The following is a 23,650-nucleotide window of genomic DNA, read 5'->3' as shown; positions in this document are numbered from 1 at the left end:
GTTCTTCCAGTCAGGAAATCAGATCTTACTTTCGACAGTTTTTCTTTCGACAATTTTAACAGGGTCAGAACTTATTTTTTTAAATTCCCCTGAAAATCTGGCAACCCCTGGTTCTACACAGTAATGACATATTCATTGGACAACTCTGTGGGGGGGAAGAAAAGCTGGACAAATACATCGGCTGATGAAAGGAGAAATCACAATATGCTATGGCTTTTTTATGATGAAAAGACAATTTAGGAATTTAAACCTTCAGACCTGAGACTGACCCCTTTTTTTCTCCCGAAGATAAAACTCTCTATTGTCCAGCAGGCTGGGATTGAATCAAGAATTCCGTTTATAGATCTGACCTTCACCTTCCTACTCTCATCCATTTGAAATGGGAAATGGCTTTGAGGAGGCTGTTGAGGGATATACAACAGCCATCCATTTTCTAACCACTTCTTCCAGTTCAGGGTCACGGAGGAGCCAGAGCCTATCCCAGCAAGCAATGGGCTTAAGACAGGGTACACCCTGGGCAGGACTTCATCAGGCGCAAGGCGGGATAGATACAGGGGATATACAATGTATTCCAGTAATTTGGTTATAAGAATACTACACAAGAAACTCTTTAACAAGTGAGTGAGGGGTAGCCTAATGTAGAAACAATCTGGTCTCATTACTGGTTGGTTGTTGGTTTGAGTCCCTGAGTAGACCTTGTTGTTGTACTGTGAGTGAGTTACCTTATCCCAGTTGCTCCAGTCTACCCGGCTGTACAAGGGAGACTGGCGTTGCTGGGGGTTAGCTCCTCGGATGGACTGGCATCCCAAATGATGTCCATGTGCTCTCTTGTCTGCTTAACACTACAAAAACCAGAATAAACTCGAATCTGGTAGGACTCAGGCATGGAAATCACCTACTAGTTATTAAAGTTAAACTTAATGACAAGGAATGTAATTTGGAAAACCCTTTACTGGAAGTATATTAATGAAAAGTAAACAGTACTTAGTAAGTACTTGCACTGTAATAATATTCAGTTTGTAAAATAACATTTTTCCCCTTTCAACAGTTAAAGACTGCACTGTTAATTATTCAAACCTCATTAAACATTTCATTAATGCTAACCATAAATTTCCCGTTTCCCTGAAATGTTTCTGCTGCACTGAAGCCCTGGTCAAAGAAAGATGTGTGTTTAACAGAGCGAACTCGATTATAAATGAGAGAGATACTCTGTAATGATCTGTTTCACTAGCCTGGGCCTGACATTCCGGCTTCAGAGTTTATTTTCTCAGGAATTGAGGAGTTTTTATTGCTGTCTAATTTGTAATCATGAATTAGTAAGGTTTTCCATATGGTTGATTGCTTCCAAAAGGCACCTTACAATAAGAGTCTTTTAAATTACATGCCGTTTAATTATTAATAATTATAAATATTGAACAGCTTCTCGGTTACTGGGTCTTCAAAATTAACACTCACTAGTGTGAGTGCAATATAAATGCAATGATTTCAACTTCTGCAATCAAAACAATGGTTCCCTTGTTCTTTTTACTGAATCATCTGTGATGTCATCTCGAGAAGGTTGTTAAAGCAGCGTCTATGATGTGGGCACTGATTTACCATTACTTGTCACTCTGTGTATTTAATGGATCACCAGGAAGGTTAAATAATAATAATAATATCACTTTATTAACCCTTTACAATTTCTTGCATTAGGAATGATCTTTTCACATACCCCAGCTTGCTCTCCATGAGACACACAGACAGGGAGAGAAGCTTGAGGTCAGAGCGCAGGGTCTGCCATTGTACGGCACCCCTGGAGCAGTTGGGGTTAAGGGCCTTGCTCAGGGGCCCAACAGAGTAGGATTCTTCCGCCAGCTGCGGGATTTGAACTGGCAACTTTCTAGCCACAGGCGCAGATCCTCAGCCACCGCTCCGCCAATCTAGTTGATGAGTTGATGACTCGGCTCTCATTTTAATTTCGTTTCTTCCTCCTGGCAAATGATGCAGAGCTCTAAAAGCGAGATCCAGTTATTTTGGTCACAGTTTTTCTTCTCCAGCAACATAGACTGCGTCATGTGGGGGCATATGTCAGTTATTTCTAACAGTCAACATGCTTGTTTGTGTGGTGAAATGTAATGACTGTAAGTGTGATATGAAATGAAGTGGTTGTACGCTATATATGGGCAAAGTCCTTGCGCAGTCTGTGTCATCTGTTAAAGACAATAATCATCAGAAGATGACTGCTTTGAGAATGGTACTCTGTTCCCTCTCCTCACACTGCAGTTCTGTCATTTAGAATATTGTATACAATTGTGTTCACAACATTATAAAAAGTAACATCTTTCTGATCTGGAATCAGTTCAGGGAACCGAAACCAGATCCATTCTGGGACTTTATGCGCTGCACTCACAGGCTGGAAGATCTCTACCTTTTTAGCCTTGATCACAGATGTCCATGAGGGTGCTGGACACATGCATTCAAAATCCTTAAAGGCACAGACAAAGTCAACCCAGCAGAGATCTTCAGAGTGAAACCGTGAAACATGATCCAGTGGAAACAAGTGTAAACGGGGCGGAAATGCATTTAAAACCAAGAACATGAGGCACTTCCTTATCCAAAGGGCTGTGGGAGTATGGAACAATGGTTGCTTTACCCTTCTTATATTCTCCCTGTTGTTCACCAGAGCTGTATTGAGTCCTGTACAAGACAGGTGTCCATGTACAGGGCAGAGGATACAGAAAGGACCCCTTAGAGATAGCATGCTCTCTATTTCCTGTAAGGTCTCATGCACAGCGCAGGGACACTCATTATCATGGCAGTGAGAAAGGCTCAGCAGGCTGCCTTGTGCAGCAGCTGCAAGCCTGGAGAGACCCCTGGGGCGAGAGTGTTTCAGCCCATCATACCAATTTGGGGTAGCTCCCTTTGGGGTGTCCCTTCTCTGCTGCAGTTCACAGATGTATTGCTTCTGAGCAATCTTTAATCTTTAATGTAGCTTAGAATGTTTTGGGCCTATATTCATTTAATTTAGTGCTATGGGGCCCAAACAGTATTTTTCACCATATATACAGTAGGCTTCACCTCTTTGCATTGGGCATGTGCACAGTGACACTTTGCAATGTATCTTTTGTCTGCAAGCATGCCATTCATAGGTCTAATGCAGCTGTGTTATGAACTGTAAAACACAATGCAAAACACAACAGCCAAAGAAATGAATAATAACGACAAGAGCAACAGTATAATAGTATAATACTGCATCTGTATTAGCTCGATCCATGATGAGCACATTAACCACAGTGGGCGAGTGTGTGCGTCTGTCTGTGTAAGCGTGGGTTGATAGAAGTATACAAGCATGCATGTGATGGGGAAGTACTGCGTATATCCTCCTGGGCCACAATGGATTGCACTGATGTGGGAGACATGCTGTCCTTCGCTGGTCACTCTCTCCCCCGGCGAGCAAAATCTATCCATCTTTTACACGGAAATGGTTCCCTGCTTCTTCTGCCCGAGCGATAAATTCATAGCCTTATTTGTTTTCCTTCAGTGTCTGGGCAGGATCAGGGGAGGGAGTGTGTGTGAACTGAGCCCAGTCCGTGGGCGCACACTGTCGACTGTTTCGGATGCTCCCCTGCGCTTGTAGTGGTATTTATAGCTGTTGAAATTGAACCCTACACCAGCCAGGAAGTAACTCTCAGGCTGGCTGGAGCCCAGATTCTGATCGTAAGTGAGTCCAGGGCTCACTGTTGCTGCATGTGTACTGCGGCTCACTGGACTCCACTTGTAAACACATCTGTTAGGAGCCATAAAAACCCACAAACACACCCCTGTGAGTCAGCAGTGAGGCTCCAGTGCCCTGACACCGACACAGCTTGAATTACAGCCGGCCTGCTTTCATGCACTGTAGGCTTCCCAGTCAGGGCTCACGCTGGACACCATTCAGACTGGAAACGAAATGGACTTGACTTGGAATTTGTCAGCGCCCTGTGGAACGATGTCTATAGCAAATCAAAATCTCCATAGCTCCCTTTAACATGCACGAATGGATTTAACACACCCCTGGCTGCAATCTGATCTCATCAAAAATAAGGCAAAGGACGCAGAGGGGAAAATGATTTATCATTTCTATTAATAATGGCTCTTAAACCTAGCCCTAGCCCCTGAGATGAGGACACAGGAAAGTTCTTTGCTTTGTTATGAATGCTGCATCCCCTTTCTCCATCATGCAACACTGTGGCAGGCAGATTCCTTGTTATAATGACTGTCAGAGGTAAATTCAAATTTGTTTCCCAAAGATATATGACACCTGGCTGCACTGGATAGAAAAAAAAAAAGACCTCAAGCTAGATCCATCTATCATTTCAACACACAAGAAAACAGCCAACACTATACCACCTTGGGTTGCTATGGGAGGCAGTCACCATGGTTACAATATGAAGGCCACAGTGAGGAGACTGATTTCACAGTGTAGGCTGGGGCACAACTGTCCATTCTACAGATAAAAAGACAGAAAGGTGGTGACTCAATTGTTTAAATCCTGTTCAGACTCAATGCTCCTCATCAGTTACCGGCTCCAAAAAAAAATCTCTTTGCTTCGAAAATTTCCTCACACAGTAAAGCACAGAATAAAATGTTAATTTTGGAGTTACAAATCAAGTTTACACACAGTAAAATAACAAAAACAATGACTGTTTTATATTTTCCTGTATTCTGTGCCTGTGTAAGCACTTACATATTCCTCAGAGATGAGCAGGATATCAAGGAGAGCGGCTGTACGCTCTGTCTCTTCATTTGAGTGCTTTTTTTTTCTCAGCCTGACCTGGAATCCTCTCCTTTCGTCAACCCGGAGCAGTGTGGCCTGTCAGCTTACATCATGTGCGCACCAGCGACAGAAACACGGGAAACATGCATATTAAAGCTGTAGCTGCAGAGGGAGGGAGTGAGGTGGCCCTGCTCCTGTGAGGATCGGGACCAGGCCTCGGCACGCAGCCAGAGACACGAAATCTAACAGCGCCGGGACTTTCTCACGATGTGTTGAGGCAAATTCACACAGCGCGATGGAGGAATTTTTATGTCCCATGTCGGTGGAACAAGCTTTTTTTTTCCATGAAACGACCAGCTGTTTACACTGCAGCCAGGTGTCATCTTGGGGAAAACTACCCGAAATGCCAAACGGACTTTGTACGGGGAAGAGTTTGTTTACTACTCTCCCATTGACCCGGTCAGATCCAGGCAAACTTATTTCCAAGCGTACAGCACACGACAGCATCCACAACTCCAAACACAGAGTCAAGGCTCCCGCTGAACTGGTAAGAAAGCTGCCTTAAAACACACTCTTTAACCAAGAGGCCTGCATTGTTGTGCCCTGGGGAAATCATCTTAAGATCTTAATCTTTCTCTTAGTGGAGTACCAGAAGCCTAATGCATGTACAGAGTTGTCACTTAATAATTAACCTTATCCTCAGGACAGATCCGAGACAGATGCATAGAAACTGTACAACACAGCAGCATTTCCACAGTCCAGAATCCTCCTGCATTGCACTGTGTGACAGTAACAGCACAACATGTGACTGATGGCCCAGGCTCAACGTTGGCTTGGGTCATTCAGGCTTCCTGACATGCTGTGAGCACAGGCGTGCCAGGGCATTGGAAATTTCTGCCAGATGTACCCGCTGGGGCTGTGAAGCGCTGTGAAAAGGGAAAGATCTAGCACGAGAAACTTTCAGCAGCTCCTCTTAACCGATGACCTGCAGCTTGACCCAGTGCAGCGAGAAACGCATCAGGGAAACAGGCCACATGAAAACAATACTATTCTGAAACCGCTCTGGGTGGAACAGCTTCCCTAAGGAAACGTATTATTACTTAAATAACTGAGCCGTAGTTACCAGAAGCAGGAAGGCAGGACAACAATCATTGCTGCTTTGGTTTTATTTCCAGATGTTGAATTTTATAGCCTAGCTGTTCGCAACGTACTGTAAAAACCCGTTTGTAAGAACCAGGGACTGCACCATTAATCCTATACTGTACGTTCAAACATTCGGACATCAATTTCTCGTAGTGCCTATTATATCAAGCACACAAATCTCCCCTGCCCTCTCAACCTCCATCTCTGGCTGGTATGGAGCTTTGTAATTGCTCTGTGGATGGTGCAAGGATTATCTCCACATTTACAGCATAACCACGGTAAGAGGAGAAAGGCTATGATTCAGATTCAGACAAATGTAACTCAATACAATGTGTGAATCAGAGGGAGAATCAATTAGTGTGCTTTTGTCCATGCGTTTTAGTAGGCTGTAACCTCCAGGTTTAAGCGCTTGACTCCAGAAATCCAAGATTCATTTCCTACAATGCTGCACTGTTTTCATATAACTAGAGAAAACACAGCACGTATTGGCAGATGATTATCCTATAGCCAGGATACAGTGGTATCAATAGGTGTTCCGTTCAAGACTCTCTCATACTGGCTTAAGGCCTTTTCAGTTCTTATTGCTTTACATGTCTTTGCTCTGCGCTGCCTTAATCTGCTGTGCATTTAAACCCAAGGGTCACTCCTGGACTGAGCTGCTCCTCAGAGATTCTGCTGACTGATGTGGCCACAAAAGGCCCTAGGAGAAGAATAGAGTCATGTCTATTGTCACAGACGAAGATTACAAAGGCGCAGGGTACTGCACAACCGAAAAAGGTGGCAAAGACATGCATATCCTCACTGCAAGACGTTGTTGTAAATCGCCTACAATCTTGTGCGATCAGAAGATACAGTTTCCAAAGTGGCCTCTTCAGACTGCCACCGTTCTTATTAGGATGCTGATTGCATTTTTCTGTGTGTTCCCTGAGCGCCTGTTCTCCTGGCTAACACATGCTAGTCGAACTGCACTTGATGTAGCTCCATGCGATCAGAGGTAATGATTTTTCTCACTGCTGAAGAAAAGCTGCGAGATGGCATGTTTTATGGGGCTCCTGCTGGAAAGCCCTGTAACTCCAGGACTGCTGATCCATACTCTCATTACAGCACGCCGGGCTCCAGCACATGGCCTTGCGCCACACCGCCCTGACAACCGCAGCAGAATCAATAGGCTTCCTCAAGCCAGGCACTGTTAATTAGGGAGCATTGATCAAAGAATTACAGGAAGATTACAAGTATTTCACACCCCACTGGGCGCTAAATCATCATTGGCTGACTGCAGCTTGCTGATCAACGTCATCGGGTCATTATGGCTGTTAGCACCGAAATAAAATGACAACTCTTAGAAGTAAATGCTTTATCGAAATACGCATTTCACGTTTTTGAAAACCGTGCCACAAAACTTCTATCCATCCATCCATTCAAGCCTCTTTATCCAATACAGGGCCGGAGGGGAGCTGGAGCCTATCCCAGCAAGCAATGGGTGCAAGGCAGGACACACCCTGGAAGGGACGCCAGTCCATCGTGGGGCACACAGACACAGCACATACACACTTACAGCAGGGCTGATTTTCCCAGAAGTCAATAGCATGTCAACCAGTATGTCTTTGAACTGTGGGGGCAAACTGGAGCACCTGGAGGAAGGTGGGAGAACATAATAATAATTAATAATTCCTTAAACTTATATAACATGGGGGAAAAGAAACAGACTCCATGCAGATTGCACTCCAAAAATTAAATCCAGCACCCCAGCACCGAGAAGCAGTAATGCTAACCATTGAGCCACTATGCCACCCCACTCTACAAATCATCATATGAGAGTCCTTTGAGAGGCCCTTAGAATTTTAAAGGATTCTACACATTCATGGATGGAAAACAGCCCTGTATAAATATAAAAAGGCATTGACAATATTGGCTATGCCAGGCTTGAGATACAGAATCAAGAGAAGAAGGAAGAAACCACGCATAAAGTCCATGCTGACTGCAAAGGGGAGACGAGCTCTTGCTGATGCGGGTTCAAGCTGCAAGGGGCTGGACTGGGTGCCATATCTTGTATCGGTGTTGTACAGTCCTAGAGACAGGCCTCTTCCTTTATCTGAGGTTTGATGGAATCATACGGCTTTAGTTACAGATATATCACCGACGTGGTAGAGTGCCACTCACAGAGGAGCGCTCTAATCAGATGAGCGATCCTTATGGACATACCTAGAAACCGGTTCTTAGAATAGCCTTTGAAACTCCCCTTGAGCCCAGGCTGTCTTTGGGCAAAGTCAAGCAGCAGTGAAGAAGTGATGAGCAATCTTACTGGATAGTCTGTTCTGCACTAATCCCTTGTATAGCAGGGAGAAACGGCAGGGATGTCATCATCGATCACGATTAACTCCTATTAAAAGAAAGCTGAATATTTCATAAACGCGTTCAAGAGGGCAATCCCCTTGGATCTGCCGGTGGAGGAATGTTTAAACTTCCCATTAAAAAGCGCTTCTGAGGAGCGCATCAGTCTTGGCGAAGGGGCTGTCCCCCGAAGTCCTCGCCGTGAATAAGCTGCTCCCTCTCTGCCCGCGCACGACCCGCTAAAGATTTCTTTAACGGATCAAAAAAGAAATGCTCCTCGGCCCTCGGCAGCAATGAGATAAAATGAGGCTTCAGCTGAATGCCACTTTAGTCTGTGCGCTGGATAAGGCTCCGTGTGTTCCTGGTAAACAATTTGGGAGCTTTAATATGACATACAGAGCCAGATTATCAAAACGGATTATTACAGAACACACAACGAGGGCGTCCGATGGGACAACCTCCCTGCATCTGTTAATTTCCGCCTCTGCTCCGACATCTCCCTGCCCCACAGCCATCAGCTGGAACAAACCCGTTCTGATCTGATGCCTCTTCCCACTCAGCCCTGTACGCACTGGCATATTCTGTAAGAGCTGAGAGAGACAGCTTGTCCACAGCGCGCGCACAGTGCTGCTCTAGTGTTCACATCTCACAGGCACACAACCTGATCATACGTGCCAGGCGTTCTTTACAAACCCCACCCTCGTTAGCGTCTGCTGTCAGATCAGGACAAAAACAGCAGGGCAACGTGAAGTGCAGGGGAAATCCTAATGAGAGCCAGGCCCAGCCTGCAGCTGTGGCAAAAAAAATGACGTAAAAACAGCAGAAAACGTCAGTCTAAAGCACAGAAAAGTACACATCTAATGCAATGAGTTAGTGAGGTGCTGATGTGCAGTACAGGCCCTGTAAAAAAACAAACCCAAATGCTTTTAAAATAATTTTATTATTTTTGCAGTACAAACAAAGTTAGGTTAGGTTTTAAGACTGAAGACGCGAACAAACATCTGCATATTCACGTGTGTCTTAGTCTGGATGCCTCAGAGAATATTTACTTGTTGAGCCACGATCGTGATCTCCTGTTTAAAAAGCTGCCATAACGTCCTGAGAAGATCCACGTTCACCCAAGTTTACCACTGATTGTCGGGCATGTGATGTTCATCATTGTGCACCTTAATTTTTTAAATATTGGAGATGTGCTTAAGACATGTTGCGAGTCCGTTCTGTTTCAGAGAGTGATATTAGGATGTCTTTGTCTACCTCTTGTGAAAACACACATGCAAGCAGATACACATCTAGTGATGAACTGCAGGACCTCAAGGCAAATTTAAGTAGGCTCAGTGATTACTGACCAGTACCTGTACACCTGTAAGCTGTTCTCGAGGGACTAATGAGACAAAATGCTTTGCATCTCTTGTCCCATGATAACTGGTAAAGTGAATTGGTTTGTTTAAAGACATATCACATAAAACATGGAAAACATACAGTGATATACAGTGGAAAACTGTATACTGTACTTTATTATTACAGCCTCCGCATGTATATTTTCACACAGAATTGTCTGTGAGAATTGTAATGATTGATCCCTATCTCCCAATAGTACCTCACACTTTAAAACAATCACTGGGTTAGGAAGGAATGAATACATACCACCATAAGACACACATTTCCCATACAGTTTAATGTATATGATGTACATGTAGAGAAGGAAACCTTTTCAATCAATTGAATCAGCTATTCTAAGCATTACTAGATACTAGATTTTTTTTGTTATTGAAGCAGAGCACAAAACCTGCACCACCTATGCAATGAATTGTACATATGATTGAACACAAAATGGTGTGGCTGGCCAGCAGTAATTAATCCAGTAGCTTCAATTGACCTGCCACTGAAGGTCATTTAGGCCTCTATTGTGTAGATAGTCACATATGGTGAATTAGTTAATTAATTGGAAAATTGATGAAGGCTGAGAGCCACATTCTCACATGGGATAAGCCAGACTTAGTTGGGTATATAAAGGGATTCACAGGGCTAACTAGTGTTGGCTTTTCAGAGTGGGTGGTTCTTTTTGTGGTGGAGAAGTCTCTAACATATGTTATCTACAACATAAAGCAGATCTGTTGCAAAAAGTTAAAGATGAAAGGAGTTCATTGGGCTCATCTTCTTGATAGCTGGTAGTTAATTGTTTTGAGGATCTCATCCAGCTGTTTATTAGAACGCTAGAAGTTGCAATCGGAGTTGTGCTTAGCATCAGAATACAGGAAAAAGCCCTGTTTTTATTAATACAATGTGGCCCAGGTTGTTGCAGAATCAGGAACTGCTTAAGAATTGTTCCATGTCAATATGCTCTCTAGAACTGACTCCTCAATGGAAAGAGATTCGGTTCTTGAGGGCTCCAGAAACTAAACAAGAAATCTCCTACAGCAGCACAAGCAAAAAAGGTTTATAAGAAAGAGTTATAGCTTCATTGTCAGGTCATTCTAATCTGAATACCAGTTTAATGCTTTACCAGAAGACCGTAAGAACAGGCCCTATTCACTGCCGTCTGATTTGTAACTTCTTCGCGAGGTATCTAATAGCACTAGATCTCAAAGTACATCTGCCCTGCCTTTGTTTAAAAGATTGCTTTCTCAATGCAGAGCGCCGGATGGCAGTTTTTCCTTTTCCCCTCACAAAAAAAAGGAGAAATAAAAGATCTTTTGCAGCATTACATAACTGCTCTTTCAAAAAAGGATGAACTACAGTACAAGATGACTGAACATGACTTCTGTGCATCATTCAAAGGCCTCGTACACCCCGGTGCGTGTTTTTTACAGACGATCCAGCTCTGAGATAGTGACTCATTAGCCTTGAGACAAACATTTCCGTGCTGTAGAAAACCATTTTGTGAAAAAAGCCGTGCTCGTTGACCTTGCGATGTGCAGATCGATACAGCTCAAAGGCTGTCAATCAGCCTCCGATAGCACTGAACAGAGGATGCAACTTCTCCATCATCCCTGATGGAATCCTTAAGAGTACTATGCATGAATTCTATCTCCAGAAGATAAGAGATTTCCGTGGCTACAATGGAGCAGGTCCTTTTTTCTTTTAACACAGAGTCAGCTTGAATATACCTTTTGTGGAGTGCTTGAGGGCATGGGATATTTTTGATTTTAAAGAGGGGGCTGGATAACATAACCGCTGTTTTGGACACAGCCACAGTCACATTTATTCCAGGAGTTTTTTTTTCTGTCTTTAAAACAGACCACAACTGCTGCTCCAGATGGCTTTTTTTATCCAATTGTACCAGGGCTACTGCACCATCACCGCACAACAACAAGACAATTCTCGACATCTCCTCCTGCAGCTGCTTCCTTTGGATTTTCCTTCAAGAGTTCAAAAAAACAGCAAAGATGCCCCCTAATAATTCCTAATAATCCCCTAATAATTAAATCATAATTTAAGGCTATGTTAATAATCAACTTGTTCTGTCAAATATTTTTTAGTAACTTAGTACTCGCCATCACTGTGAGTTGATGTGGGGATCTCAAGAAGAGACTAACGAAAGGTTTCTGCTACAAGCTACGCAGATCTTAAAAGAGAGCACAGACTAGGGGCCACTACTCTCTGTGCATCCTGCTGTCCCCTCCCAGGATCCCCTGGGGATGCCTGCCAGTGTCTGATTTAAACGGCTTGAGGCCACCAATATAAGTGTAGTGAACTGTTCCAATGATCTCCAGGTAGGCTCGTCATCCTTTCTTCCCTCCTCAAAGACTCTGCAACATGGGGAGCAGAGACTGAAAACTGCACATGGGCCCTTTCGCGCTCACTCACGCAGAATGAGCACAAAAAACAACAACAGCTCACGAATGTATCCCCAAAATGCTGTGCATCTAAACGGCTTCACAAATACACCCAGAAGCGACCACAATCTGTTAAAAGACATTTCAAGAGGTCGCCCCAAACAAAAACAATCATCTTTGCACCCCCCCCAAAGCCTGAAAAAGACAATTCCGCAGTCTTGCAGTGGAACAGTTGTTTACCAGTGAGACAAAAAAATAAAGCAGTTCGACCACACAGTAGTGAGCAATCTACGGAGGAGGAAGCAGAGAAAACTGAGCTGTTTTTTTTCTCTTCGCTGTTGCTTTTCTTTTTAAATTTTATTTGCCTTTGAAAAGCTAAGAGGCTTGCTGGCAAAGCCTTGATGCGGGACTTCAAAGCACACTTTCTGAGCCTTTGAAAGTGAGGTGATAACTCTCTCCTCCAGTCCCTGTGTTTCGAGCCCAAGTGTCTGTCTGGCCAGCGAAGGCATGGCACACTGTTTGCAAAGTGACACGTGCTCTATCCACAACTACTCCTATTCGTCTGGTGCAGAGAGGAAGACAGCCTGCTCCTGTTCATTAAACGTCGTTTAGTTTTCAAACAAGGGGAGCTGATTAAAAGGGGTTTCTAATTATAAGTCACGGCAGAAAGCTACCACTTGGCATCTACGCTGAGCACCAGACTCTGCAAACAGACAGGAGGCGTCAGGGAGATCTAAGGGACACATCAATATCTTGGACTCGTAACTGCTGCAATTTTTCCATTGAAGAGGCAGAGCTTTGAAAAACCTGAGATACATGCTTTGATAAATGCCTGCAAGCTTCCTCCAAATATCCAACAGGGTGACCTTGCTAGGAGTTGTCTGCCAACCAATGAAGAGAACACTGATCAAGTCATGACTTCATTCCAATTGGGATTCTTAATTACTTCTAAAGCAATGAAACACACATAACAGTGTCTTCCCACAACTCAATCCGATTCAAATGGAGTAAGTGTTATTTCTTATTTTAAAATGCATGCGCACATCCACGATGGCAGACAACAGCACTGGCACCACTTAAATGAGCTAATTCAATAAATCATTGGAACTCCCATGTGTTAGAGTGAACCTTCAACATATACAGTACATAGGAGAGGTATCAGTGAGAAGTAGAATTCATTTATTATGTCTTATCCTAAAGAAATGAGTAAATAAACCTGGTGAAGGTAAAAGGTGCCAATAATTAAGTTTGCAGATTGATATACACTGAGGGACTGTGGATGAAGAGTGCTGATCTCGTAGAGCACGTCATGGACAAGAAAAAAATAAACAACATCCACATAAAAGAGAGCACTAGGGAACAGAGTCTCCTCATTTGAAGTTTGTTGAACCAGAAAAGAAAACGTGGCAGTGGAACAGCTTGTCTCCTGCAACTGCCCCATGGGAGGGCAGGAAGGAGGAGGGTACCCACGGAGCTGAAGGACCAAGTCACCCGAGACACGCCCCTCTCCCCTGTGCCACCCACTGGGCCTGGAGAGCTTTTCTCCTTCCTGGCCTCCGCGCCATACCGGGAAGGCTCCGACGCTCCGCCCTAGAGAACTAAAGAGTGTCCGCTTGCGTCGCCCCCAACCCTGATGCCCATCGTGTCCGAGAAGAGCCTCGTCACGAGCTGATCCCACAGAGACGGCCTGCCCGCAGGCCACTCGAATCAGCACCGAGAAAACTGAAAAAGAGAGGCACCTGTATAATTTATGCTACGTTTTCATCTGTTGCTCAGGTTGACAACGGGTGAAGACATCTGTTAGCGTACCCTTCCAGGACTGCAGAAGACTGCTTTGCTGAGAACACACAGCTTTTCTCAGGGCCACAGCCCCACCGTCGTTAGGTACTCATTAGGGCCTCATCAGAGGACTGCTAATGGCACCCGCAGGACAGGACTGTAGCATGAACAATTCTCTCAAAATGCTAACATTTACAGTAACGATTACAATGTAAACACCAGCATCGTGTTTCTTTATTACCATTTTATGTTACTTGAATTTTATTTCAGCGTGGTCCTTTCGGGCACTAGTCTGGCAGTATTCCACAGCTAGTAATGTTGCTCAGTTCTTCCGTCTCTCATGCAAATCCTGAACTGTTTGTATTTCCAGCCTTGAGAGAAGGGCACCAATTCAGTTCCACCCTCACAAGTATCGCGTGCGTTTTTGAAAACACATAAATCCCGAATTGGGATCAGACAGCTATAGAATGGACTTTTTTGCTGTTACCCTGTGTCTGCAGTAAAGAGTTCAGCCCCGCAGTGTACAGGCACAGCAATATTACCAGAGTTAGAGCTGGACTATAGACACAGGTGGTGGGCCGAGTCATTACACAGCTAAGCAGTGAACATGCATTCAGTAGCAGGCTGTGTGTGTTGCAGGGAAGACGACACACAACAACCTATGAGCAGCTGTTGAGCTGTCTGACACTGAAGCTGCTGGTAAGGCAGGGTCTCAGTGTTAAAGTACAGCTCTCAAGATTCAAGATTCAAGATTTTTTATTTGCCATATACAACACGTGTATTGGAATGCTAACTCGTGCAGCTGTGCCCAGTAACAGCAGAGAAAACAAATAGGCACAAATGACAAACAGGCGCATGGACAATACATTTCAGACTGATGTTACTTTAATTTCCCTCACTGAAGTGCATTCCTAAAAAAATGGACATTATGACCTATAGTCTGTTTTGTTCTTTTTCTAAATCTCATATGGTGCAGATCCTGGTTCACAGCGAGCAAAAGATATATTCAGTCCAGCATGGACACGCCGTCTGTCTATAATTAATGGGTTTTATCTGAAATTTGGGCAAAATTATTTTAAAAAATAAATCAGCTACCAATCTATTAAAATGCAGGGTGATTTGTAAAGGAAATATTGTTTTTTAGAAAAAACAATACTCTAAAGAAAGAAATTCCAAGAGCCGTGTCTCATTATCGTCTATCCTCACACACACAGCTCGCACCGCACAAGTCCGGGCACAGTGAATGTGTTCAGCAAATAACCGAAAAGAATCAAAACCAAGTCCACAGATGCTTTTCATAACGAGGGTTTGTTTACGAACCTGAGCAGCTTCACTGACGGCAAACTGCTGAGGGCTGGCTGAGTTGCTTTTGGGCTCTACAACCACTGAGGCTCCAGCCAGAAGCTCTGCTGCACTTACTGGGGGGACAGGCCAGGTGATGTGGAAATGAGCATTACACACAACTTACACGGGCTGCTGCACACCAGGGCAGAGAAAGGTCTCCAGTTGTCCCTGCAGTGGAATTATTATTGATTGTATTTATTCTTCTATTTACCAGACCCCTGACATTTCAACAGCTCTGTGGTAATTTAGAGCAGCCATGCAATCACTCATTACTGCAGTGATTGAACAGACACTATTTATTCATTCCGGAGGAGGGAGTTCTACAGTGAATGTCGACACTTCCACTTAATGCAGTTCTCCAGTATGCTAGAACAAGCAGGTCAGCACCACTGCAGGCAGACATCTATTTCAGAGCAAAGCCTTCACACTTTCTATTAACACATTAGTGTTGAAACCCCAGTAATGCAGTGCTGGACCCAGACCATTGCTCGAAGTGCCAGAGATTTATCTGTTAGTGTATCTGCTTTCCTGACAGGTAATTGCAGCTACACTAGATCAAGGCAAGTTGCACTTTCCTAGAGCCTACAGTACCGACTGGTTTGTGGTAAATAACTTACGTCATATTTCGAATAACTCCTCTGTATTCCTTCATGGGCAAGGGATTCCTAAATGATCCCAGGGGTGGAAATGCAGTTCCTGTCCAAGAATAGTAACGAAGACTAATAAAGGCACCTTAATAAATACTTTGCATTGGACAGATGATATTTAAACTGTCTGGGTTAACGTGTGTTCCACCTGTGCCCTCATGCACTAATACAAACTTGGGCAGACTGGTGTGATCCCATTGGACTGCAGGAGACAGAAATGAGAGGTTTTCTCCTGGGTGAGTCGCTTTGCTGGGACAGTGCCTGGTGCTTGAAATGGGCTCTCCTGGATTTCGTGCTGCTGCTGCTCTTTTCCCCTCTGATTTTCACAGCTCCCATCCTTATTTGGGAGGGCATTACTGCAGCTCTGCCGCAGACACTGGCTCCAGATCCGCAGGCACCTTATAAGGCAGCAGGGAGAAGCAGCAGGCACTGTGAACCTCCTGAGCCCACTGTACTTTACCCAGCACAGCTCTACTGGCAGAGCTGCAGAAATGTGGCGTCCATCCAGGCTTCTAATCTCCGGACAGAGACCGCTGGGAATGTCTTTTCAGTGAGCTCTCAGAAAACCGATTCATTTGCAGCCAGACCATAGAACACACTGCTGTTCCTCCGCTTTCTGCTCTGTGCAGCTAACTGCCCTCAAGGAACACTGTCCTATCTAAGAGGCAGCAGGGTGGCAGCAAACCGCTATTTGTACCAAAGCAGGAGCCATTTCCAATGACAGTAACGTGTCCTGGTGTGTCTTTGCCTCAGTGCTTGGAACAGATCAGTAAGGTCTGGAGCTCCTCACTGGTTTATCTTGAACTCATGAACTATGAACCCAAAACACTTAATTAAAAACATGAAATCATGCCTCTCAGTGGTGTGGCATTGGCACCATTAAACCTCACACATCAATCTGAAGGGATCCTAGTAGCTGCTTCTACAAGTCCAGCAATTTAACTCATGACTTCAGTTTCCAAAAGCCTGAGGACAAGAGATGGACAAGCAAATTGTTAAAACAGGTCTGATGCCACCGCCTCTCACAGTTCTCATACACAGTGAGTTACAGTAGATATCAGGACTCAATGTGTAGCTGCGCTGAAGGTGTAAAATCAGGTATTTAAAATGGAAGGGTATTTAAAAGTGAGAACACAAGGTACTTGTGTACTTCTCGGATCAATTAACTGCCAAACAGGCTCATGGACTCCTCTCATATGCAACCTTTCTTATGTTCTTAAGTTTCTATTATTAAAAATGAAAGATCTGTATTTATACTCTACACACATCTGGCTCAGTCATTTACAGCACGCAAAAAAATGTAATTTAGTTCTTGGGACTACATTGTGTAATTCCTTATGTCAGATAACGCAGCATTTTTAACTTGTACATTTCAGATGCATTATAGCACTCAAATAGCTACGCAGACTTGACAACAGGCCAGCTGGAAGCAGCTCTCTATCTGTATCATTCCGTCCATCTTTTTTATGTAATCTTAAAATAGGCTCACAAAACCGTCTCCAAAACCACCGCAGCAAAATTTATTACTCCCATCTCAGACACTGTGCAGGGCAGATGCGACTCCTGTCAGATCTGCTGCATAGCTCTTCCTGCACAGCAGCAGTGTTAGCAGAACAATGTCAAAGAGCAGACGAGCGCAGCCTCACGACCCCAGAAGAGAGGACAGAAGGAGTGTCATCTCATAATCCAGGGGATCCCAAGAGCCTGCTGATACAGCCTCAGAGTCTCAGGCAGAAACAGGTTCATTCCTCACAGAGTGGGAGGGAAAAAAAAACACCTTATCTTGTTCTCCACATTTCACCGGAAAACAAAAGCCTGACTAAATACTTTTATTGTTTTAAATTTGTCAGAAAGAGGATTTGAAGCATTGTCCAAGCAAATATCAACAATGATCTAACTCCCATTTAATACTGGGGTGTATCACTTTTTTTTATTAAAGGCAGCATGGTCACTGCCCAGCAAGTCTGATAAGACTGGATGAAACACCAGGCACTGCTCCGACAAGCTCTCGATCCATTGCCAGCAGCTATAATAAATTAAAGGCAGCTTTGAGAATCGCATAACTGCATCAACCTGACAAAATGACTGTGGTTAATATTTTCGGGTGAAAACACTCTACCTTGCAATACCTATAACTATGGAGCTCGTATAAACTTCCAGTGCTACAAATTACTAATGTCAAGATCAGTTCGGAATAGTGCATATAAACGCACAATTACAACAGCATGCATTGCACTGTAGTTACTCTGTAATAAAGTATAGTTAGGATGCTGCAATCATTAATCATTCACAATAACTACCTGTTTTATATAATACAGGTGGTTGTTTTTTTTTCATTGCTTGATTTTCACAGCCACTTTCCACTGAAGGAGTGAGTGACACAGAGCTGACAACAGCGGCAGAAGGCCGCTGTCTGTGAGTCCATAAATTAATTTGGACACCTGGCAACTGCGTTTCTTTCCCAGAAAGAGTATTTCATATGAAAGCACGATCACCTGCCACTTATTTTTGGTGTTAAAAAAAATCTATTCCTTTCACACTAAAGAATCTCATTATACCTAAGCTGTTTCCATTCCGCTGTCTTCTCATGGCAGAATAACACCATTGTAAACTCATTTGTATCCAGCACTGTTTTCTTACAAAGCTGCGCCCCCTCTTATGCTCTTTGATAATGGGTGTAGATAATTCACACTCTGCTTGTTGCATCTCTCACCACGTTACACTCCAATTAGCAGCACTAATTGCATTATACAAGCAGGTGACACTTCATCTTTCGACCCACAGGGGCATATAATAGGCTGGGCTGAATTACCTATCAGCACTGCGGCTATCTGGCTATCTGTATTAAACCCACAACTAAGATTCGGAAACCTTGGTCAGAGCTGATCCCATTGGCAGACTAATAGGCTGATCTAACAAAACGCAGGCTGACGTAGAAAAGCCAACTCAAACCATCGAAATCCCTCTCCTCTCGGTTAGCGTGTGGCTGCCCCTCCTTTGCGGCTGTGCTGAGTGATTCTCACCGACAGGCTGGAGGATGGTCAGTTCGGCAAGCCCTGCTTCACTGCACAGTCAGATCCCTGCGGGCCGTTTTACCGGAGTCGACTGTGCAAGATTGTGACTCCTGTTCACATTCTGCCACTCCCGGTCTCAAACGCAGCGCGTTGTTGCATTCTAAGTTAGTGACGATGTCGGCAGGGAAGAGATTTATTTATAGCCCTCTCATGTGCCTATCCTCTCTAAATTGCATAATGCTAATTATGTTCAAGTGGGGAACTGCGTCAGTGTGCATAGGCTGCAAAAGAGTCAGTAACGTTTTAATTCCACACTAAAAAGTAGAAGGGAGAAACATTGCAATTTCGGGTGCACCCTGAAGCAGGCTCCACTGCCGAAACGTTGCGTTTCTCCTTTCTACTTGTCAGCAAGACATTGACCTTTCTTTGTTCCTAATACTTCAATTATCCCACCTTGGCTCTTCAGATAGAAACCACACGACTCAGACAGACCAACCGTCCCTCAGCTCTGCAGGACAGAAGAAGGGAGAGACCCTCCTAGAGTAGCACCAATGTGATTCCAAACCAGGCTTGGGTGCCGATTTCAGTCGGTTTTAACACAGCAGAATTTTGGCCACACGCCCCATACACATCCACCTAAGGACAATGCACTCTCTGCTGCCAGCAGAACTGGCAGCTCCTTTTCTCTACCCATAAAAATGGACATGAAACTGACCAAATCAGGTTTTCCTCTCTCCAGATAGGTCTAGATGAACAGTGGCTGATCCTTTGCATTCATATTCTTTTGCATACTTTGGAGAATTTCAGACGCATTTTCTGAAAGTGGTCTGCTGCAGAAAGTGGCAGATATTTTTACATGCAGAAAGCTCTTCATCCGGTAGGACGCTTCAGATCACTAAAAGAAACAGACAATGTGTCAGGAAAAAAAAGTGGGGAGGTCTATAGGTTAGCCTTAACACCAGTAAGTGCCATCAGAGTGAAACCAGAGCATAGTGTCCTAGACAGTAGGGTTATAGTTTGTGTCTGTAAAGAGCCCTGGAGAGTCGCTCCCTCTCCAAAATGCACCGACGGCCAAGAGAATCAGAAGAAGGGATGAGCTGGAGTGACTGCTATGGCGTTACACAAGCCTACAGTAATATTATCTATCACCAATGCCATCTGTAAGGATCCATCCATGCACACAGCCCAGTTAATGGTAAAATGATAGTCTGAAAATCTATTTCAATGCATTAGAGTAACAATGGCTATTTGTGTCTCAACTGCCTCATGAACTTCAGCACAGAATTAGATGCTCAAAGGATGAAGACGGAGAACAAACAAGCAGATAGATCTGATTGTCTTTACCCATTATAAATCATGTTCACGCACTGACACACACTGGGCACGCTCACACATGCACTGGGCTCACTCACACATGCACTGGGCATGCTTATGCATACTGGGCACGCTCACACGCACTGGGCAAGCTCACACACACTGGGCACACTCACACATGCACTGGGCACGCTCACACACGGTGGACATGCTCAGTTGTGCTGGGCACACTCACACACTGGGCACGCTCACACACTGGGCACACTCACACACAGTGGGCACGCCCACGCGGTAGGCACGCTCACACATGCTGGACATGCTCGAGCACTCTGGGAATGAATGCTGTGCATGGGAAGATGTACTCAGTGTCTGTCTGCCCAGACTTGTGTACTGGGGATGTAATCTCTGTACCTGGTGTGCTGAGCTGAAGGTGTGCTGAAGCATATCCACAAGACTCTTTAGTTTCTCACAGACTCCTCTTATTCAAAATTACAGCTGCAGTGATAAATGACTCATTGTGTTTGTGGAAACAAAGCATAGTACTGACAAATTCTGTGTGAAGATAAAACATATCTAATATCTTGGAATATTCATCAGACAGGACACAGTAAAGTTATAATGTAAGTCTCTCAAGGTGAGGTCATACTGCAGAATACTATTAAAATCATACTATTAAAACCATGTAAATCAGAGTCTAGCAAGCATCCTTCCCAATTAACTCATTGCTCATTTTCAACTGATAAGCTTAGTGGGCAGTGGTTTATTTCCCAATTGTCAGAGGTAGCTAATATGAGGCTAAAAACACACAGAAACCTCCCTACTGGCTGGGGTGAGGCCTGGACTTGCCAGGAGCAGGATAAAAAAAGACCAGACAGATCATTCAAGCTGAGCGACCCTTCCACTTCAGATAAACTATCACTTGAAATCAGGCGAGACATCATGAGACACATCAGACGAAAACGGGATTTAAAAAATATATAAAAACCAAACTTAAACCACTTTATTTCAGCATTAACTAGATGCTTGCTCTTCACACATGACATAATACAGCAACTGTTAGGAATCCTCAGAAGGGCACTGCCTGCAAGGGTGGCATTAGCGCAGTGCAGAGATCTCTTCTGCAGTCCACATTCCCTCTGTCAGCCCCCCCCCCCCCATTTGATTAACTTGCTTGGCTAGGGATCACTCTCCCAAGGCAGCCTCTTGCCAAATGATTGTGCTCTTCCCACTGAGGAGTGGAAAGAGCCTGAACTATCGCTAATTGGCTTCAATTATCCACGCCTGCGAATGAGCCGGCAAATGGCCCTGTGCTCAAAGAACTGTCACTGTTGTTAAATCGGCCACACTTGTGACATAGTGATCTGCCCCTGTGCTCTGCTACACTGTACGATGGCCCAGGATCCAGTGCACAGCACGCTTTATTAAAACAGCATCTCCTAACATAAGATCACTTTATTGGCCACACACAATTTCTTGCATTAGGAATTTGCCTTTTTGCATACCCCAACTTGCTCTCCATGAGACACACAGACAGGGAGAGAAGCTGGGGGTCAGAGCGCAGGGTCAGCCATTTATACGGCGCCCCTGGAGCAGTTGGGGTTAAGGGCCTTGCTCAGGGGCCCCAACGGAGTAGGATTCCTCTGCCGGCCGTGAGATTCGAACTGGTAACCTTCGGAGCCACCGCACTGCCCTAAGTTTACAGCACCTGGTATTCCCAGGCGGTCTCCCATCCAAGTACTAACCAGGCCCGACCCTGCTGAGCTTCCGAGATCAGACCAGATCGGGCGTGTTCAGTGTGGTGTGTCCTCCACCCTCACCACTGACCTTTCCACACAAACACCGTGTTAAACTTTGTTTTCTTCCTAAACGACTTTTGCAGGATCACAGTTGTGTCCTTCCCGAATCTGAAGAAGTACAGATCTGCAGTACTTCCCAGACAGCAGATGATGCATGTTGGTTTCTGCAGGGGATTGTCCTAGAGTGCAGGAGCTGTTCCTGCATATCCTTTACATCCTTTACAAAAAAAAGCGTGTTTGAGCAACAACCGCCAAGCATGCCCTTTCTGTGCTACTACTTAATCGTTTCACTGTAACTCATTTGATTCCCCAGAAAGGAATCTCCGACTGAAGCAGATTCAAGTTCAGGAGCTTTTTCTCATTGTGTTTTCGGTAACTTCAATATAATGTTTAAAAGCGACACGGTTCAATGCTGGCAGGGCAGACCACCTTTTCATCGATCCCTCTGACTGCGGCTCTGGCTGGCCAAGCGATCCAGCACCTGCCCTAATCCTGCTGGTCGGATCATGGTGTGTAATATCATAGCGAAAGAGCGGAGCTTCCCCAGAAAAATCAATAGCATTATCTGAGACCTCGCCATTTACACAATAGCATAGTGCCAGTATAAATAGAAACACATGAGTGTAATAACCTCCCAGGCTGACAGAGTAACAGGCCTCTGACTTTACAGTACAGTGCTACAGCTCCCACCTCAAACATTACACTGGCGTGGAAAACACATTGTTAAGATGAAAAGGCAAAGCAAATAAAGCCAAATCCGTGATGTCCCAAGTGGAAGGAAATCTCTTCATGATAGTATTGGCTTATTGATCTCAATTGCCAGCATGAAAGGCCTTGTTTCTCTCTCTGTCTTGAGTTACTGTAATATGTTGCCACACAGAGAGAGCCGCGCAAGGTGGAAATGAAAGGCTGGAAGGATTGCTAAGGTCAGAGATTGACCAGATTTTGCGACTGTTTTCTCAAGGATAATTCAAATCCTCTGTTGCCGTCTTCTCCCACAACACGTATGAAAAAGAGATTTTTTTTTTAACGGTTTTTCTGAGCATCTGCTTTGAACGATCCATTGCACAGCTGGATATGAAAGCAAAAGTCCTAGCTGATCTTGCTGTGCTTTCCTGTTACTTTGTTTGCAGCGGCAGCACTGATAACTATGTGCTACTGTGTGCACTATGTGCACACACTGTCCTGAGCCCTGATATGACATTCCAGCCATTCTTTCCTCTCTGCTGTTGGGTATTGTATAGGTCCCCTTCATGGCTTAATTTGGATTGGAGTGCACCATGCTATACATTATAGAATTGCACTGGAATTTCTTTTCTTTACTACACTGTGCAATATAATTGTATATCGGCCTGATCACTGCAAGCTGAACAGAAGTCTAATTGTTAAGAAGCAATTACACCAGCGCAGAGACATTTGTTGTCAGAAAGTGTACAGATCAGCACTCTCATTCCTCAGTCTCCCAAGACAAACTGGCACTGACACTGACCTTGCACAGAATCTGGGTCACATTCAAGAGGAGCTGGACTATTCCATTTTCTGCCCAAGGTTGGGGGGGGGGGGGGGTCTATTTATGTGTGAGGTCCCTACTTCCACACATTAGTATTTTAATATACAATCGTGGCATTCGTCAGCAAACCATCTTTCTGCTTTATTATCATTAACTTTACACAGTTATAATTTATCCATAGTTTTATTGTATTTGCGTTGCACTCAGTTATGAACTCCCCCCCCTTTTATGATGGGGCGGGTCTGCCCCCAGGTGCTAGAA

At 44.4% G+C, this 23,650-nt stretch overlaps 1 protein-coding gene and 1 pseudogene across 1 annotated transcript in view; both read right to left on the bottom strand.

Moving 5' to 3' along the window:
• Nucleotides 1-23,650, bottom strand: part of caskin1 (CASK interacting protein 1) — a 120,441-nt gene that overhangs the window by 75,512 nt on the left and 21,279 nt on the right. The window lies entirely within an intron of this gene.
• LOC148818457 (5S ribosomal RNA) lies at nucleotides 21,777-21,895 on the bottom strand (annotated as a pseudogene).

Source organism: Atractosteus spatula, chromosome 18, assembly GCF_055471065.1.
Source record: "Atractosteus spatula isolate fAtrSpa1 chromosome 18, fAtrSpa1.hap1, whole genome shotgun sequence".
Taxonomy (NCBI): domain Eukaryota; kingdom Metazoa; phylum Chordata; class Actinopteri; order Semionotiformes; family Lepisosteidae; genus Atractosteus; species Atractosteus spatula.
Note: the sequence above shows the minus strand (reverse complement) of the source record. Positions and strands in the feature narration are given on the sequence as shown.